General features: G+C 41.4%; 1 pseudogene; it reads right to left on the reverse strand.

Annotated features, from left to right (window-relative positions):
* Positions 1 to 1,242: 1,242 nt before the first annotated feature.
* LOC131756638 (14-3-3 protein eta-like) lies at positions 1,243 to 3,143 on the reverse strand (annotated as a pseudogene).
* Between the last annotated feature and the right edge of the window lie 4,667 nt (positions 3,144 to 7,810).

Raw genomic sequence — 7,810 nt, forward strand, 5'->3', positions numbered from 1 at the left:
CTGTGGTTGAGAAAAGACAAGGATAGTGTTAAAACCATTTCTCGATTTATGTGGAAAGTTTCCAGTGAAAGACATGATCTCCTGCTTTATCACATCAACAACAATTCCTAGACACAGAATGTCAGTAAAGACACTCAAACAAATCCCTTTCCATGGAGTCTGGTGTCTTGGCAATTGGGAATTTTTGAATCAGTGATGAACCCAAGCAAATCAAGGAAGGTGAGTGTGATAGAGAGAAAACAATGAGGTCACCTGTGCCCCAATTTCTTGCACCATTTCTTCTACAGAAATCCCAATGTGACCTTCAGCAATTCCCTTAACATATTTCGGTTTCTGCTTTCCTATTCCTAAATTCAAGATTTGGGTCACATGCTGGCTGTGTACCTTTTAGCTATAAGATTTGATATACGGATTTTATTTTTCAAGCTATGTAGAATGAGTTTGTGGTCTGAAGTTGAACTGATATAAATTTAGAGTCCAATAACCCCCATGACAGGTGGATTTTCTCCAAATCCCATTATGACCTAGAAAATTTGGTATTAAAAGCAACTTCCCTCCTGATAATCTTATAAGTACTTAAGTGCCAGAAATTCAAGACCTAGTCAGTGGAACAAGATTGATGTCTGCCAAGAATGATGGCAAAGCAGAGTTCTAGAAGAGTGGAAGATTCAAGCTTAAAGCTAGGAGAATGTCTGTGGTGATGGATGAACTTCTATTTAACCTGTTAATAAAAATCATACTTTTCTTTCAATGCCTAGTCAAAAAGCTACTTACCCCATAACACCTTCCCAATTGCCCCTCTCCCACCCTGTTTTCCATTCTGTTTCCCTACCACTCTGTTCTCCGTCCCTTTGATGTGGTCTTGAATTAAAATTATCTACATATTAATTCCTCCCACTGTTTTGTAAATTTCTTGAGCCTTCAGACACTTCTCTTCCATTTTTGTGTTCATTCTTCCGTTCTCTTCTCTCACTATTCTCCCACCCCTACTCCCAGACCACATCGTCTAAATATTGAGTAGAACCTACTCAATATTTCTTTCTCAAAGTTAACATTATTTCAATCTGTGAATATATATGTCAGAGCATCAAAATCATTGAATTTGAACAGTTTCTTGATTCATTATGATTGTAGACAGTTAAGTACCCATCAATCTCTGGCAGACAAATGTTAAGATTTACCTGACTGAGCCTGTTGAAGTCAGGGACCATGTCTTGTCCAGCTTTGCGCTGCCGGCACTGGTCACGGCATCGGGCACCAAGCATGTGCTCTCGTAAGGCTTACTAAATGGAACAATCCTGACCTATGAGCTAGGTTAGGATGAGATGGGGAGCTGTGTAGAGAAAACAAAAGATTAGTTTTTTCTTGGATGAATGCAAAAGAGACTTCCAAGAAAATAAATAAGGGATTGCAGTTCATAATATGAACCACATTATCTGCAATATTTTCAGAGTAACTAGTCTTTAACTAACTACAGTTGACCCCAGAGCAACTCGGGGTGGGGAGGTGGTTCGGGGCGCTGACCCCTGCACAGTCCAAAATCCACACGTAAGTTCACTGTCTGCCCTCCCTATCTGGGGGTCGGGATCCGTGGACTCAACCAATCAGGATCATGTAGTACTGTAGCATGTATTTACTGAACAAAACCTGTGTATAAGTAGACCCTCACAGTTCAAACCTGTATTGCTTAAGAGTCAACTGTAGTCTCATTTCAATAATAAATAACTTTTTAATAAACTGTGTGAGACAGTGAGATACAAAAGGAATCTTATTAACATTCTAGATTGAATCATCTGACTAAGGTTTTTATCTCATTTTCTTCTTCTTTTTCTTCTTTTTTTTAAATACCCCCAAAGCAACACTTACTTACCCAATGAATTCCAAAACATTTAATTTAGAAGTCTGTCATTTCATAATCACTGATTTTGATTAACATGGGCTGACACATAGGACGATAGCCAAAGAGTTAGAAAACATAAATCCATGATTCTTAAACAATAGTAACCAAAAAATAAAAAAAGTTACAGATATCAAAACTTTAGATGTATCGCCCTGAAAAGAAGGCTTGTGCACTTCATAATTTAAAGAAGCAAAACAAGGCGCTACTGAGACCTCACGTTAAACAGCTTATTATTATTAAGCTGATGGAAAGGAGCAAGTGGTCTCTCCATCTCAGCTTCCCTTAACAGTTTTCCATCAGCTGAAGAAAGAGGTGGAAGGGGTGAATTCATTTATGCATGCACAGATTTACTGCTTTAATAAAACACTATCAGCTTGTTTGAAATGAACTCTTTAAACACCGACTGCAGCCTGTGTCGGCTACTCCTCCGTTCTAAGGTCCACATTGCTTTCACCTGCATTTCAGTTAGCTCGGAAGGCAGAGTAAAATGCCTCCTTCGGAACGCACCTGTCTGCACAATCGGAAAAGGAAGCTCCCGTGGGCTCACAGCAAACCGTCAGTCCCGCAATGCCCATGAATTTGTCCGGAACTGCTTCCCGGGGGAGCGGAGAGCAGATCTGAGTGGATCCGAGTAGCTGTGCTGCCATACAGATAGGTTCAGCACTAGCTACGGACTGGCTGTAGCGAGGAAGGGTGGGTGGTGCTGGCGTCGGGCCGAGGTGCCCGCGTGGCCCTTCTCCGGCTTCCTCGTCCTGCTGCTCGCTCCTCCGGAGGGTGAGGTTGTCTCACAGCAGATGCATGATGAGCGTGGGGTCCTTATACACATCCCCGTTTAGTGTGTCCAGCTCGCCAGTGGCATCTTGTTTGGCTAAGAGGCAGGGCTCCTCGGGCACTTTCTGGGTCTCATAGTAGAACACGGAGAAGCTGAGCGCCAGGCCCAGCCGGATGGGGTGCGTGGGCTGCATGTGCTCTTTGCTGATTTCGAAGGCTTCCTCGTGGCGGCCTCTGGTGCTTCGACCACACTGTTTTTCTTCTCACCGGAAGTTGCCTCTGCCAGGTAGCGGAAGTCGCCGCCTTTCATCTTCAGGGAGAGGACCTTTGCTCTCACACTGGAAATCAGTGCAGTTCTTGATGAGGAACTTGTCCGGCCCGGCACGACGCTGCATACCGTTTCCAGCTCCTTCTCCATCTACGGCTGGTAAGCCTTCACCTTCTCCTGTTTCTTCTCATTCCCGTCGGCCATGGTTTTCTGCTCGAGGTTGCGGCTAACCCTTCAGGAAGACCGCTGGGCACCGACCACGTTCTTGTAGGCCTGAGAGAGGAGGCTTCCGCCTTCACTGGGGAGTGGTTCGTTGAGCCCGGTCACCGCCTTCATGGCGGAGGCCTCGTCGTCGCAGCGCTCCGCATGCTCGGCCGGCCGCGCCCGCTGCAGCAGCTGCTCGCAGTCCCCGTTACCGCTACGGTCCGGCCTCACGTAGCGCCCCGCTCCGCTCGCTCGCTCGCGCGTGCGTTCCGCCTCTCCGCGGATGCCGCGCACGCGCACGCGCACGCGCACTGGCTCACCGGCGGCCCAGGCAGCAGGTGCCGGGCGGCAGGCTCCGCCGCTCGCCCTCTCGCTGGCTTGGCCCGCGGGCTGTGTTACCTCGTTTTCAGATTTGTCTGGAGTGTTGAAAAAAGTTTATAGTTCCTTTTTCCTCCTTTCTAACATGTGATTGAGATTTTTTATCCACTTCATGATCTGATAAAAGTTCCTTAGAAGTTTCTTTCAGTAAATATTTTCCAGTTTATAGCATTCATTCTTGAGTTCCCTCTAGATACCAACAAAGCAAGTAAAGAAGTCGACTTGCTTCTCTTCTCACTGCAGGAAGCAAGTTAGATAACCGATAACCCCAAGTTGCCTTAATAAAATTTGAACAGACCTCTGTCTCTGGTGTTAAGAGTAAGGTCCGTAGTAATAAATGTTGATTATTGTGTTTTCCTGCCAATCCTCCTGTTCGAAGGCCATGTGCACGTGGGATGTTTTATCTGCTCAGCAGTTTTCACCAGGCTCCTCCTTTTCCATAAAATGGACAGTATCTGTACTCTTCACTTAAATAATGACTAAAACGTGCCTAGATTGCACAGCCCTGATGGTTTGCTCTCACAGAGTTTCTTGTTGGTGCTATGTGCTCGTCAAAGTATGATCAAACCTACCTCTACATTTGCTACAGGAATCTTGTTTGAGGATATTGTCCATCCCAATGTTCATTGCCTTCCCTATGCAGTTCCGCCTGAAAATGTTGTTTTAGAAAATTTTCTGCTAATTGCTAGTGAAATTTTGCTTCTCCCAAAGAACAGGTATTTTCCCTCATAAACAATGAGGGTTATCTGCAACACTAGCTCCAATTATTAAAGCATCAGTAAATGTCTAACCTCAGTTAACAAGATGTCAGGAGACAGTCTGGTTTAAGAGTGATTATTCAGCAACCCAGTGATATTCACAGCAATCACAAATTCCTGTTTTTTCCAGCTGTGCACCTTCAGTGTCAAGCTTGTCAGGCTAGCCAATGTCATGGTTGTTAGATGGTTGCAGGAGCACTAGGAGTGAAACCCTCAAACAGTAACATCCAGAAGAATAGCATATGACAAACTTTCTCAGAGTATTCTAGCTAATTTCAAAGAAACATCTCCAGAGGACCCCCAGTTATCTCCTACCATTGCATTGGCCAGAGCCGCGTTAGGTGCCCAGCTAGAACAAATACTAGCAGCACAACTGTTGCAGAGGAGATGAGATGACCATGGCTGGCTTACATTAATCAGAATTTACCCCCAATCTACGTAGCTACCTTAATAAAAGAGCTTTTTTTTTTTTTTTTAAATAAGGAAGAGAGAGGAAGAGATCTTGAGTAGGAACCAACAGTGTCTATTAGAAACACTTAGAGGGGGTCATTTTCCTTTGAAAATAGAAAACTAAGAATTAACTTTGTAAGCCATGCATGTATCATCATGGCCCTTCTACTTTATGGCTCTTTGTTCTGCTTTTATCTCTTAGTCTTGCTTTCAGTTAAAATTTATTTTCTACTGCTCATGATTTTTGTATACATTTTTTGACATATATTTCCGATGTTCTATACTTCACATGTTTTTCAAAATGATGTATAATATATGAAAATTAGAGCTAATGTTTCAGATACAAACTAGGGAAGCGAAGGAAGGTGATTAGGTAACTGTTCTGGATTTGAATATACAGGATTCATGGACATTCCAGCAGAATCGTTAGAAAGTGATTTTGGGCTAAGCCTTCAAAAACATGGCTGTAGTAATCGACTTCCCAAGCATGGTGACACTGAATATTCTCATATAATTCACATCTCTAATTTTCAGACAAGCAGTGGTGGCACTTTTTGTTACAGGTAGAATTTAATTAGCCAAGACAAATAAATTAGATTTCACACTTCTATCAGGATAGTGGAATTGCAGAGGCTGGTCTGGAAATTTCAGGCCGTTGAAGATGCCATTTGCCCTCTCAAGGAAATTAACTTTTCCAGCTGCCATTCTGAAAAGTTCTAATTAAGCCATATGGGTATTATTGACTTATTTATTACAATGGATGTCATGTAGGCAACTTTCTTGGAATTCTGGAAAATCCTCCAAATGACTTTTTCTTAATGTACAGGTGAGATGGAAGGCATCTTAGGTGGTACATGTCAATGGGACCATAGAGAGAGAAGATTCATAGAAGATTTATAGATTTAATCATATAAACCTCCAAAGATTCACTTTATTCTCTCCATATGGGGACCCAATTTGTATTACATTTCCTTTTGTACAAGAGTCTTATATAATAAAGAATGCATGAAGCATTTGAAAAAAATTAGCCTCTGTGGTAATGGGAAATATTGCAGAGAAGAGACAGATGTTGGAAAGGCAAATGTGGACTCATTTTATGGGGAAATAAATAAATAATGGGAAGACTTATGTAAGAGTGATGGTTAGTAGTAATCTTCAGGGAAATGGTTCAATTAAATAATATAGGACAAAAAGTATTGGAAGAGGATTTGTAGGTAGAGATATAATCAATTATAGGGTTGTGCAAACTTGGGAACACTTTATGTGATTGGTTGCTTAAACTAAAACATATTGCACTAGTACAATTACTTAAACAGAAAGTAGGAAGTATGTGTTGGAATCAGCAAGAACCTTGGAGGCACGAATGTAATAAAGAGGAAGAGAAGGTTTGATATTCTTGCAGCCAGAGAAGAGGGAAAGGAAGCGAAAGGCTGGTGTCTTTAGGGAGAACAGTTAAATGTATGTGATTATAATGTGTGATAGTTAATAAGTTATTCATATGTGATAGGTAATGTATGTCTTCTCAATCTCCCCATGAAATAATTGATAAAAAGCTGACATTTCTCGCTAATGCTTTGTGGGATGGCTTGTATTTCAGGAAGGTAACAAAGGCTGAGTTTGTTCTCAGGTTAGTTCAATTGAATCTTGCAGGGACAGCCACTTATGTTCCATCAGTTGGATTTTGTTCTGTAAGTGGATTTATTTCATGTTTATTTGTTTCAATTTTGGAAGGAGAAACTCCTTTTTATCTTTCTCCATTGCAGAGGTCTAGAATTATCTTAGGCTGTGCTGTGTTCCCCCATCTCACCACAGAGCCAACACTTCTTCAGAAAGGGCCTTCTGTTTTTGGCCTGGGAGTAAATTACTCGGGTATGTGACATTGTGGGGAATGATGTGAGGTAGCAGGGCACAACTAGTTCAGTATTTCTGTAGTCTTTGAATTAATTACTTAGATTATTTGCCTTTGGACAGCTCCTGCTCTTGGATGACTTCCTATGGAATACTGGGGAACTTCTCTTGAGTTTTGCTCAAGATTGTTGGAATGCATGGCTTTTACCTTTGTAGCAGTCCTCTCTGCCTGTTATGGGGTGTGTGTGTGTGTGTGTGTGTGTGTGTGTGTGTGTGTGTGTGTGTGTATGTGTTTTAAACACGCACTCTCTCTCTTACTGCATTCCAATTTCCAGAAATCTCACAAAAATTTTGCCCATCAAGGTAATCTCTCCTTTTTTTTCTAGCTAATGTCTATTTTTATTGCAGTTAGATTTTGGAAGGAAAGGGAACTATGTGGGATTAATCAAGTCAGCCATCTTTAACAAAAGTCACAGGTGTATATTCTTGACACTTAAAATTTTTTTTTGTTCAATGTGTACATTGGGCCCATCCAGTGAACTGGTATCCATTTTCTTAATTGGTTAACAATATTAAAGTTAATTCAGTTGTTCATGCATCATGCTTTCCTGCTCAGGGGCAAACATCTTTTTGGCCCAGGAAAGCTCTTCCTGGAATTGACCTGAAGTAGACCAATTTTTATATAACCCAACGCATGTAATTCCTGCTTTGGCTTTCGACTTTAGCTTAAAGGGGGATTTGATTTAGTAAACAGCAGTTGATCAACTTTTGTGGTTATTGACCTAGGGCATTGCATCTGAATGTGAAAACCATCAAAAGTAAAAGGAAGATTGATGGAATATGAGCTGGTGCTGTACTTCCTGCTTGCTGCTACTATTTTATTCTTCTTTTAGAGCTAAAATATTAAAGTTTGACTTACAGATGAGTATTGCTAAATGCATATTCAAGCTAATAAAGAATTATCAAACACACAGTGAGAAATCAGTTTTCAAAGTGGTAGAGTCAAAGCAGGCCAAGTATCATGAAAAAGTCTTGAGCATGAATGAAAAGACCTGTGGACAAATCTTGACACTGTCACTTTTCATATTTTTTTTAAACAAGAGAGTTACCTGTGCTCCTGCCTTCCTCCCAGTTTCCTCCTCTGTAGACTAGGAATAATATCATCTTCTCATTGTTTTTGAGAGAAATTAAAGCATCCCTTGTATTTCATAAATGCTCAATAAATGTAACAAA

Source organism: Kogia breviceps, chromosome 5, assembly GCF_026419965.1.
Source record: "Kogia breviceps isolate mKogBre1 chromosome 5, mKogBre1 haplotype 1, whole genome shotgun sequence".
Taxonomy (NCBI): Eukaryota; Metazoa; Chordata; class Mammalia; order Artiodactyla; family Physeteridae; genus Kogia; species Kogia breviceps.